At 42.0% G+C, this 12,955-nt stretch overlaps 1 protein-coding gene and 1 long non-coding RNA gene across 6 annotated transcripts in view; one reads left to right on the plus strand and one right to left on the minus strand.

Annotated features, from left to right (window-relative positions):
* The window catches only part of LOC131104949 (uncharacterized), a 65,666-nt gene that overhangs the window by 23,054 nt on the left and 29,657 nt on the right, over positions 1–12,955 (minus strand). The window lies entirely within an intron of this gene.
* Positions 1–12,955, plus strand: part of LOC131104945 (synaptotagmin-2-like) — a 57,858-nt gene that overhangs the window by 12,720 nt on the left and 32,183 nt on the right. The window contains exon 3 of one of the 3 annotated variants that reach the window (XM_058052657.2): positions 12,281–12,348. The exons of the other annotated variants lie outside the window; for them this stretch is intronic. The gene's annotated coding sequence lies outside the window, so the exon portion shown is untranslated. The remainder of the gene's footprint in view (positions 1–12,280; positions 12,349–12,955) is intronic. 3 annotated transcript variants of the gene reach the window in all.

The raw sequence follows: 12,955 nt of genomic DNA on the forward strand, positions 1-12,955 counted from the left end.
TTTTTGGATGACAACATTTTTTGTCTATATGTGCCCTGTGATTGGCTGGCGACCAGTCCAGGGTGTACCCCGCCTCTCGCTTGAAAACAGCTGGGATAGGCTCCAGCATGACCGCAACCCTCGTGGGGATAAGCGGTAGAAAATGAAAGGACATTCAGGTTACATATTTTTCGGATGACAACATTTTTTGTCTATATGTGCCTCTCGCCCGAAAACAGCTGGGATAGGCTCCAGCATGCCCGCAACCCTCATGAGGATAAGCGGTAGAAAATGAAAAATGAAAGGACATTCAGGTTACATATTTTTTGGATGACAGCATTTTTTGTCTATATGTGCCCTGTGATTGGCTGGCCACCAGTCCAGGGTGTACCCCGCCTCTCACCCGAAAACAGCTGGGATAGGCTCCAGCATGACTGCAACCCTCGTGAGGATAAGCAGTAGAAAATGACAGGACATTCAGGTTACATATTTTTCGGATGACAACATTTTTTGTCTATATGTGCCTCTCGCCCGAAAACAGCTGGGATAGGCTCCAGCATGCCCGCAACCCTCGTGAGGATAAGCGGTAGAAAATGAAAAATTAAAAGGACATTCAGGTTACATATTTTTCGGATGATGACAACATTTTTTGTCTATATGTGCTCTGTGATTGGCTGGCGACCAGTCCAGGGTGTACCCCGCCTCTCACCCGAAAACAGCTGGGATAGGCTCCAGCATGACTGCAACCCTCGTGAGGATAAGCGGTAGAAAATGACAGGACATTCAGGTTACATATTTTTCGGATGACAACATTTTTTGTCTATATGTGCCTCTCGCCCGAAAACAGCTGGGATAGGCTCCAGCATGCCCGCAACCCTCGTGAGGATAAGCGGTAGAAAATGAAAAATTAAAAGGACATTCAGGTTACATATTTTTCGGATGACAACATTTTTTGTCTATATGTGCCCTGTGATTGGCTGGCGACCAGTCCAGGGTGTACCCCGCCTCTCGCCCGAAAACAGCTGGGATAGGCTCCAGCATGACCGCAACCCTCGTGGGGATAAGCGGTAGAAAATGAAAGGACATTCAGGTTACATATTTTTCGGATGACAACATTTTTTGTCTATATGTGCCCTGTGATTGGCTGGCGACCAGTCCAGGGTGTACCCCGCCTCTTGCCCGAAAACAGCTGGGATAGGCTCCAGCATGCCCACAACCTTCGTGAGGATAAGCGGTAGAAAATGAAAAATGAAAGGACATTCAGGTTACATATTTTTTGGATGACAACATTTTTTGTCTATATGTGGCCTGTGATTGTACCCCGCCTCTCGCTTGAAAACAGCTGGGATAGGCTCCAGCATGCCCACAACTCTCATGAGGATAAGCAGTAGAAAATTAATGAATGAAAAGAATAATTTAATACCACAATAATTGCTGAATAATTGATTAATCGATTATAATCATTGAGTCATTGATGAATAAATTGTCCCCTAAATTACTTTATTTATCACGGTAATCCCATCTCACCTTTCAGCCTGAGAACAAATGAGATTTCGTTCTTTTCCATTAATAAAAGAAATGCGGCATTTTGCAGTGTTGCGTTTTGTGTACACACGCTGTTGTGTTTCCAAAAGTTATTGATCGATCCTATCTTCGCTAGGCTTCGCTTCATTGATTGGTGATGGCGCTCTCAGGTTGAGAGTAAGTGATAATACACGAGTGTGTAAGTCCGGGAGCGTTCTTTAAAGCACAGTCTCTTCATCTTGTCACAGAAATATTGCTTCATTCATTACTAGCTGCATTAAATCTACAGCACCGCTACGGTTGATCATAAATATTAGTTAGACAGCATCATTTTTTAGCTAAAATCATAAACTCAGTCATCAATATTAGTGTATGTTTGGATTTTAAATCAGGGATGTGTGTTGAAATACCTGCCTACCTTTCTGTCCTCTTCCCTTTGCTAGTATGCTTCAAAGGTTATTTCCTATTTTAAGCCTTAATGTGTGCTTAATTGAAAACGCATCTTTGTCTACTTTACAGAAGACATGAGTTAAATATCACAACATATAGGTCAGATCATTCTGCTATAGATAGAATCTTTGTATTCATGAGGTACTGTCATTATTTCAAAAGGTAACATCACGACTTGACTTAGCAGTACAAAAGTACATTTGTCAGCTAGAAAGCTTGTGAGAGTCATGGTGGGAATTAAATAACCAGCAGTTGGCCTATTAAAGCTAGCGTTATTTGTAATTAAATTCAGCATGTTGTAACCCATGCAGTGTGCCAGACAGAAAGCTATTAATGCACTGAGACTGACAAAATTACACAGCAACAAGAGTCGGTTTTTTATGCGGTACAAGTATAACTCATCATGAGAGCTTAGCTGCTATTCTCAAGCCGGTGTTGGACTCCGTGGCACCGTGGTTTTTTTTCCCCATTGTTTGTGTTTTGTGATGGATTCGTCTGACAATGTGAAGGGGAACGATCCCCGTGAGTCGCCTTTCTGCTCGCCACTTGCGGCTTCGCTGTCATTTGTCCTACAATACCATTGACCGCATGGTGCAAAAAGAACACCCCCCCCCCTCTTTCTCAAGTTCTAATGGAGCACTTTTAAGGCTGACAAAAAAAAATCCAAACCTACAAATTACACCTTAAACCTAACAACTGCAATCAAGTATTAGTAATAACTTGCAATGAGTTTCTTACAGCGCTGTGGAAGAATTGTGGCACACTCATTCATTCATTCATTCATTCATTTTCTACCGCTTTTTCCATTACGAGGGTCGCAGGGGTGCTGGAGCCTATCCCAGCTGTCTTTGGGTGAGAGACGAGGTACACCTTGGACTGGTCTTTGGCACACTCATCTTTGCAGAATTGTTGTAATTCAGCCAAACTGCGGGGCGGAGGGTTCGAGCACAAACCACCTTGATAAGATCATGCCACAGCCTCTCAAAAGGATTCAGGTCAGGACCACTCCCAAGTCTTCATTTGTCTTTAGCCGTTCAGAGGTGGACTAGCTGGTGTGTTTTGGATCGTTGTCCTGCTGCAGAACCCAAATTGGTTTCAGCATGAAGTCACAAACAGATCGCCTGACATTCTCTTTCCGTTTTTTTTTTGGTAGACAACAGAATTCATTGTTCCATTTATCACAGCAAATCTTCTAGGTCCTGAAGCAGCAATAAAATAAATATAAAGCCCCACACCATCGCACTACCACCACCGTATTTTACTATTGGTATGATGTTCGTTTTCTGAGATGTGGTAGTGTAAAATTCAACCTTTGTCTCGTCAGACCACAAGTGTATTTTCCTAAAGGTCTTGGTCCAAAATGATCTAAAAAGATGCTTCATATGGAAGCATGTACAGTGAATGAAGACATGTACAAGTCCACCTGAATGGGGACTGCACTTTTGACTGGTTACCAGTCAAACCATCATTGATTAGGACCTGAACCGATACTACCTGAGTCAACCACTAGACCAACAGTGACTGCCGTATAAATGACACAAGACATTTCTAAAGACAAAAACATGTCCTAAAAGGTTAAATGATGACGTTCGCAGGTTGTCAATGAAAATGAAAACATCACCCTGAGCAAAGTGATTCTTTTCATGCTTTTTATGAACTGTCATGAATATGATTTATCAATGACAATCAGTCTTGTAGCATTCATAAATATATCTAACACACTAACAATAATTAAGTGTCTTATCTTTTAATCCAGTCTTGCAATGTCATTTCATGATCAAGTTCACTTAAGGCAACACAGCGGAACCTTGATTAGTATCATTGATCTGTCCCACAAGGTCTGACTCAAACCAAAACAAAAACTCTAACCCGCTCAGGTTTTCCATGACATGTAAATCCAAACATTTTAACACAAAACACATTTTATAGTTTGACAATTATAGCGTTACATTTACTGTTGACTAATGCTTCAAATTAACCCGCAACCACTGAATACAAGAAATAACTCATAGCAAAACATGAAGGTGGTGTCCATGTTGATTTCACTGCCACATCACTGTCTAAAATAATTCGGGTAACACGGCCAACTTGTAGAGTATACACAACTGAAACACAACCATCCTTTTCAGTTTTCCCAACTGGGTCCCGACAGCTAACGGCATTTGGTCGGCAAAGTAAATATGAATTATATAACAAAGATGACATCAGAAATCAGGTTCCTTAGTTATTCTATTTGGAATATTCTATATATCCTTTGGAATATTTGTCTTTGGTTTTGATACTATTTTGTAATTCATTCATTCATTATCCTCACGAGGGTCAAGGGGGGTGCTGGAGCCTATCCCAGCTGTCTTCGGGCGAGAGGCGGGGTACACCCTGGACTGATCGCCAGCCAATCACAGGGCACATTATAGACAAACAACCATTCACACTCACATTCATACCTATGGACAATTTGGAGTCGCTAATTTACCTAGCATGTTTTTGGAATGTGGGAGGAAACCGAAGTACCCGGAGAAAAAACCCACGCATGCACGGGGAGAACCTGCAAACTCTACACAGAGCTGGCCAAGGGTGGAATCGAACCCTAGTCTCCTTGCTGTGAGGTCTGCACGCTAACCACTAGACCACCGTGCAGCCCTACAATTTATTATTATTAAAAGGCATTTTTGAATGAACTTCGAGTATCGTTTTAGTATCTCAGTGTCTGGGTTTGCGGTGATCAAACTCTGGTCACCCTAGTCTTGGAGGCGACATACTGTGTGGACTGTTGTGTGACCGTTTAGTCAATAATCACATTTTTAAATGTGTCCTTCAAATTGGATGCAACACTATTTATGGAAATTTGACTAGTTAGATAATTGCTGTTCACACCCGGTACAAACATACTGACTGCTCTGTGTGCACAAGTCAAGACTCTTTAAAGCTGTTAATCTCTTGTGTCAGTACTGCGTGTATCAACGTATAAAAGAAGTGTCATCAATTGCTGGGTTGTGCTGACCGCAGTCGTGTCTCCCACAGTCAACAATCTGTCATGTTGGCAAGCACCATTATGCTCTTTAGCGCATGTACCAGACACTATGCACAATATTTCTCACTTCCGTGCCTTTGTTTACCTTTTTTTTTATCCTTAATAGATGTGTGGGTTGGTTAGATGGCTCTCATTAGGTTGCAAATCTCCAGCCTACATGAGCAGTATGATATCACACTTGACCCAGTAGTTACTTTAAACAGCCATTTCTGTCTAAAGGGGCTTTTGTAGGTGTGGATGTACTCTATGTGTGTGTGTCTATCTTTGTGTGCTTCTATGAAATGTGTGCGTTGTCAGAGAGCTCCTTAAATGGTTTTGCCTGCCTCCTGGCTCTATGTTAAACCCCTGCATTGCAGCACTGCCACTGGGATTTCAGCAGGCGCGGCCCTTTTTTCTTCCCCCTCTAACCCGTCATCGTCACAATAGAGAGATTAAATTTGGGCCACATCACTCCTGCACGGAAAGCTCCGCTTCTCACATTTGCACATCTGCCGGTGTTGGTATGCAATGCTCCAAAAAAAAAAAAAATGCTTAAAACCTGAGAAACAGCAATAGTCCTTTACGAACCTCCCCTTTCCCCCCCGCCTGAGTGGGAGAAGCCGTCATGGACAGCCACGTGTCTTGGAGACAGACGCAGACAGAAGCAGAAAAAGGGAGAAAAAGACAACACGGGGTCCCGAGGGGCTCTGTAATTCAAGTGGCATCTGAGAAGCTGCACAGTAATCTTGGTGAAGAATGGAGAGGCCCTATCCTTTTGGTGCGAAGAGACACCTAAAGTTGTTGTTTTTTTTTACAGAAAAAAAGACAAGGCAATTCAAATGTTATTTTATGATTGATGAAAGCACTCGATGACCAATAAAAACGGGAGACAAACACCTTCAAAAAGCTATGAAACATGATCTTCAAATTGAAATTGGCTTGTCTCACTTAAAAGGATGGCATGTCTCCAAGATGCGGTTTATTTAACCAGCTAAATATTGGATTTCATCAGCCACCATGGTATAGACACTAATGGGCCTGTAGTGACAGGAGGAAAGAAGGATTTACAGATAATTGGGTAAACAACTTAAAGGGGAACTGCACTTTTTTTTTGGGAGTCATTCATAATCTCTGAACATATATTCCTTTCCATTTTCTGTGCATTATAACACAAGAAAAATAGTTTAATTTGAGCTACCTTACAATGCTGTAATTGGGACAACAACATGGCTGGGATGGCCGTGTCTTCCAGCATGATAGTTGCAGTATCTTGCTATATTTTGACAACAACGGCAGCGACAAGACTTACGATGTACTCTTTCCTTGGGGTGGCTGTGTCTTCCAGCACATGTCTTGTGCTGGAAATAGTTGTATCGCAATGACAGCATTGTAAGCTAGCTCAAATTAACTTGTTTTCTTGTGTTCTATTGCACAGAAAAGGGAAAGAAATATGTGTTCAAAGTGCAGTCCCCCTTTAAGTATACATCCTATATCAGCGGCATTTTTAGTTAGAATGAATATAGGCGGCACGGCGGTCTAGTGGTTAGCGCGCAGACCTCACAGCTAGGAGACCAGGGTTCAATTCCACCCTCGGCCATCTCTGTGTGGCGTTTGCATGCGTGGGTTTTCTCCGGAGTACCCACATTCCAAAAACATGCTAGGTTAATTAGCGACTCCAAATTGTCCATAAGTATGAATGTGAGTGTGAATGGTTGTTTGTCTATATGTGCCCTCTGATTGGCTGGCGATCAGTCCAGGGTGTACCCCCTCGCCCAAAGACAGCTGGGATAGGCTCCAGCACCCCAGCGACCCTTGTGAGGAAAAAGCAGTAGAAAATGAATGAAAGAATAAGTATAATAATCTGTGCATGATTCAATAGACTCTGAATCAGTCCACAGTAGCAATGAGTGATAGAAACGGTATGTAGTATATTGTATATAGTATATATACAGTATATTGCGATAGTGAGCACTGCTAATAAGTCAACTTGGTTGAAAGCATACAGGTGGAGGTGTTGAAAAAGACCAGTCCAACGGCTATCATTTGGAGTCGGTTTGGATTTAAGCCATGCGACCATCAACAGAAAACTACATTGGTTGGGTTTTCTCCGGTTTCCTCCCACATTCCAAAAACATGCTAGGTTAATTGGCGACTCCAAATTGTCCATAGGTATAAATGTGAGTGTGAATGGTTGTTTGTCTATATGTTCCCTGTGATTGGCTGGCGACCTGATGGTTCGACTGGTAACCAAGTCAAGAGTGCAGTCCCCATTCAGGTGGACTTGTACATGTCTTCATTCACTGTACATGCTTCCATATGAAGCATCTTTTTAGATCATTTTGGACCAAGACCTTTAGGAAAATACACTTGTGGTCTGACGAGACAAAGGTTACATTTTACACCACCACATCTCAGAAAAACGAACATCATACCAATAGTAAAATACGGTGGTGGTAGTGCGATGGTCTGAGGCTTTATATTTATTTTGTTGCTGCTTCAGGACCTAGAAGATTTGCTGTGATAAATGGAATAAATTCTGTTGTCTACCAAAAAAAATCCAGAAGGAGAATGTCAGGATGAAACCAATTTGGGTTCTGCAGCAGGACAACGATCTAAAACACACCAGCTAGTCCACCTCTGAATGGCTAAAGACAAACAAAATGAGAACTTGGGAGTGGTTCTGACCTGAATCCTTTTTGAGATGCTGTGGCATGATCTTATCAAGGTGGTTTGTGCTCGAACCCTCTGCCCGAAATTTGGCTGAATTACAACAATTCTGCAAAGATGAGTGTGCCAAAGACCAGTCCAGGGTGTACCCCGCCTCTCGCTCCAAAGTCAGCCGGGATTGGCTCCAACTCAAATGTGTCCCAGAACAGAATAAGCAATACACAACGAATGAACCCAAATGATTGATGCCATGTGTCATAGCTATGACTCTGTAAATATTATTGTTTTGCTTCAGGACTAGACGCTTAACAGCGACAACTGAATCATTAAATTTAATCAGCCTCTAAATTTTAGACAGCGCTTGGCCCTCAGCCAACCCTCACATCCCCTTTAGAGATGGGAATAGGAATGTACCTTTAGGTGCCTTTTTGAAAATACAGTAGGAACCATTAGAGGTAGATAATGTTGTCTATACAAAATAACGACCTTGCCTAGCTCGGAAAAATTTGCAATTAATGTGTTGATTTCAGTCCTGGATGATCAGTATCAGAATCGACAGCATCAAACTTAAATCGAAGCATCCCTAAACGAAAGGTGAATGGTTTCACCTTGTCATTTATCTCATCACTATTCATTTTGACTCCATGGTCACAGTATTTATATGAGTAATGGGTATAAAGAGTGTTCATTAAATTCCATTTGGTTTCTCCAGGAAATTGCTCAGTCCTTTGGTGAAATAAATAGGCAGGGGAACCATCCAATTATGTTAACCAAGAAGCAATTCCATTTTACCTGATTGTATCCGAGAATCAGCAAATCAGAGTCTGTCGGCCATATCGGCAAGCCAATTTTACGATCTTCCAAGACATGTTTTTGACCTTATATTTGTCCTCCTCAGATGATACATTTTTTTTTTTTTTTAGGTTAATCAGCTGTTTATACATAACTTGTTCATTAACATTGATGCCGGTCATGGCAGCTATGAAATTATAACAGGTATTATAAAATAATGCTTTTTATTTGACCTTTCTATCAGACGAAATACACACAACTCATATTTCTGACAGCGCTGCAGTGTGAAGGAGCCTTAAAACTGCTGTCACAGCTGACGCTCAGCAGGGCGCAAACAACTCACGCTGACATTTTCACAGCGTTTCTCTGGAGGACTGCGGGTATTTCACTGTGCAGGAACCACACCTGCCTTCAATCTGTATTCCTACTCGTATTCACACTAACCTTTTGTATAGAAAAAAGCTCACACCAGCATAGGAACTGGTTTTTTTTTAGTATAGAAGAATGTCCAGTTCGGCATCAGCAGGTCCATAGATGGATTTCCCTTCACAATCATTATCTTTCCTTTCTACTGTAATTTCATCTGCTCGTGTCTTAATACTGTCTACTATCAGAAATGATGCCGCAATATCAAACAACAATGCCTCTGACTGCTTCTCTCTATCTCACTAATGCACTATAAATAGATTGTTGTGTAGTTTTTCTTCCATTACCTCCGGTGATCGCAGCGAAGTTATCATGCAGCTGCAATTCTTCCGGCTCCATCTCATGTTTTTCCGTGTCTCCAACACAATAGACTCATTTTGGACTGTCCATTTTCTTTTTAGATGCCTGCTTTGGATGTTTCAGGGTTTGATTACTTTTGTATGAGTTCATTTTGTGTTGGTTTTCAGCACCACCTGCTCGACAGTCAGCTCCTTATAATCCCTAAAACCCCACCCTGCTGGGTCTCCTCTGTGTGTTTAGTTTATTCAGAGCCTTGTGATAATCTGCTATAAGGTGTTTTTGTACATACGGTACATCCGTTTGGTTGTTTGTTTTGGTTTGTTTCTTGCTAGTTTTGCCTGTTGTGTACTGCATCCAGGTTAATTTTTCCTCCAGAACACCAAAAATAATGATACATTTTGCTCTAATATGAAAAAATAGTATATTACTTCTCTGGTATTACAAATATTTCTTTATTCAATTGTATGTTGTACTGTAGCCCTAAATAAGTGATGTGCATAGTATAAAATAAATGTATTTTCTGTATCTATCCATACATTTTCTATACCGCTTATCCTCACGAGGGTTGCGGGCATGCTGAAGCCTATCCCAGCTGTCTTCTGGCGACAGGCAGGGTACACCCTGGACTGGTCGCCAGCCAATCACAGGGCACATATAGACAAACAACCATTCACACTCACATTCATACCTATGGACAATTTGGAGTTGCTAATTAACCTAGCATGTTTTTTTGGAATGTGGGAGGAAAACGGAGTACCCGGAGAAAACCCAGGGGGAGAACATGCAAACTTCACCAGAGATGCCCAAGGGTGGAATCGAACTCAGGTCTTCTAGCTGTGTGGCCTGCGCTGGATAATATAATAAAAATATATTAATATTCATCTATTGGACTGTCTTATAAATGTATTTTTTGGAAGATTCCAAATTTTTTTAACAAGAAAAATCACTTTATTTGCACATTTCCTGATTTCAGAGCTTTTTTGGAGCTGATTCTTTGGTGCCTTGCTTTTTTCCATGTTCATGGTTCCTCATTTGGTTCAAATTCCAGGGACTTTTTTTTGGTTCAACTCAGGTTCCCAAAGCTTCCTTGGCGGAGTGGACGAGCTTTGCATAATGAGACGGCCGGGCTTATCTCCAAAAAGTCAGCAAATTACCTCCATTCTTATTAAATTGCATTGCAACTCCAACAATGGGAAACACTATGAAAACATGGGTACCAGAGGAAACCAGAGGGTTTTCACCGAGTACTCCGGTTTCCTCCCACATTCCAAAAACATGCTAGGTTAACTGGCGACTCCAAATTAACCCCGTCTCTCACCCGAAGACAGCTGGGATAGGCTCCAGCGCCCCCGTGACCCTCGTGAGGAAAAGTGGTAGAAAATGAATGAATAGAAAGACAGACCAAAAGAAAGACTGAGGCAATGGTCAAAGAAGAATAATACCTTATTTTGCCGTGTCAGCTTGACACTGTTTTCACTATTTTCACTAGTACAAGCCGATTCCTTGTATGGCATGTACAAATTGATGTTACTTATCTGTCCCTGTAGATGTACAATATTTCATTTTAAAATAAAGCAATTAAGTCCACTGAGTCATGAAATTGATGACTTTGCCTTTGGAGAAAATAGAACCAAAGCTCTGCAGAGGAACCGAAGAACTGAGCATCATGAAGCATTATTGCTTCTCTTGTCTGCAAACAGTTAGTAGCAATTGCATTAAAGTCCACAGTAAATAACCTTAGGGCATTTCGACAATATGTTGTTAACCTACAAGATATGACATACAGAAAGATGCTGCGTTAACTGTAGTTGCAGAAATGCTAATGATTAAGGCTTTATGCTCAAAATAAATTGGGCACACAGTATTCTTTCTGTTGGCGCTATATGTATTAAGGACGCAACCGTTTGACCGTGCACCTTATGGACCGCAGCACTGTGGGCGTGCATGCACCTGTTTGGCATGGTGAAAAACCCTCCATATGTTACGTAATGACCCATTTACTACACTGTACATATTTTCAGTGAGGGACAGTCTGCCTAAAAACAGAAAATAAATAATCATTATTCATTCATTCATTTTCTACCGCTTTTCCTCACGAAGTTCGCGGGGGTGCTGGAGCCTATCCCAGCTGTTTTGGGACGAGAGGCGGGGTACACCCTGGACTGGTCGCCAGCCAGCCAATCACAGGGCACATATAGACCAACAACCATTCACACTCACATTCATACCTATGGACAATTTTGGAGTCGCCAATTAACCTAGCATGTTTTTGGAATGTGGGAGGAAACCGGAGTACCCGGAGAAAACTCACACATGCACGGGGAGAACATGCAAACTCCACACAGAGATGGCCGAGGGTGGAATTGAACCCTGGTCTCCTATTCTATTGCTATACTTACTATATTTAATAAGCATCTTAAATATGATAATAATCCATCCATCCATTTTATACCGCTTATCCTCAGCTGGGGGTGCTGGAGCCTATCCCAGCTGTCTTTGGGTGTGAGGCGGGGTACACCCTGGACTGGTCGCCAGCCAGCCAATCACAGGGCACATATAGTCAAACAACCATTCACACTCACATTCATGGACAATTTTGGAGTCGCCAATTAACCTAGCATGTTTTTGGAATGTGGGAGGAAACCGGAGTACCCGGAGAAAACTCACACATGCACGGGGAGAACATGCAAACTCCACACAGAGATGGCCGGGGGTGGAATTGAACTCTCGTCTCCTAGCTGCGAGGTCTGTGCGCTAACCACTAGGCCACCGTGCCACCAATAATCATTATTAATGGTGCACTTACACCTTCTGTAATAGAAACAAGCTGTTTGAATTCAATTGTGTCAGCAAAATAGTGAAAGCAGGATCAAGTAGTGTGAAGTCTTGGTGTAAAGTGGAGCTAAAGTCAAGACAGTAGGTTTTGATTTTATCCTAGAGGTTGATTCTAATCACCGGGTGGATTATTTTTTTTTTAAAAGCATTTAGATTACATTATCAGGAAACATCAGATATATACGTTTATGATTCTGCTGTGATAATATTTCAGTGTGCGGTATGAACTGTGATCTCCTCCTTGCTGATTGTTTTAACAGTGTGCCTCTGTGAGTTCACACTGTCTTTTCTCTGCAGGATTTCTGACTGTCAACATTTTCACTGTGAATACGTCCAGCCGCTCCTTCGGAAGTCAACATTTGGCTGTAAGTGCGCCATTCCCCCACCGTAGCTCCTGTTTGAAAGCAGCCTCTTTTTGACAACACTGTGCAGCAATTTGACCTTAAAGGTTGTGAGAAAGAGAGAGAAGTAGTAGTGGGAGGCGAAGAGGAAGAGGAAGAGGATATCCTCCACTTCATCAGAGCAGACCAGTGTCATTGCTGTGACCGTTCTCTTTTACGAGGGCACACATGACTGCACATTGTCACAAGCCTCCATCTACTCCAGAAAGAGTGTCATCCATTGTTGGAGATCTGGTTCGCCTCTCTGGCCTTACTGTCAACTAAAAGCATGATGACGCCGGATGTTGGTTCATTTTTTTTTTTTTTTATTGAGACGTTGCGATGCACTGTAGATGCATAAAAAAAATAAGCGTGTTAACTTTTATGATGTTTTTTTTTTCTGAATCTATTTATACATCAACAGATTAATTTGCAATGCCAGTGAGTATGAGTATGCCGGGCTGGCTCACTGAGAGAAAGGAGTAGGGGTGTCTCTTGACGGAATCTGACCCCTTTTCCCTAGTCTGCCTTTCTATGCATTGATTGTGGTGCTGGAGCCTATCCCAGCTGTCTTCGGTCGAGAGGCGAGGTA

The sequence above is a fragment of the Doryrhamphus excisus genome, linkage group LG15 (genome assembly GCF_037039965.1).
Source record: "Doryrhamphus excisus strain RoL-2023G ecotype Guam linkage group LG15, RoL_Dexc_Guam_v1.1, whole genome shotgun sequence".
NCBI lineage: Eukaryota > Metazoa > Chordata > Actinopteri > Syngnathiformes > Syngnathidae > Doryrhamphus > Doryrhamphus excisus.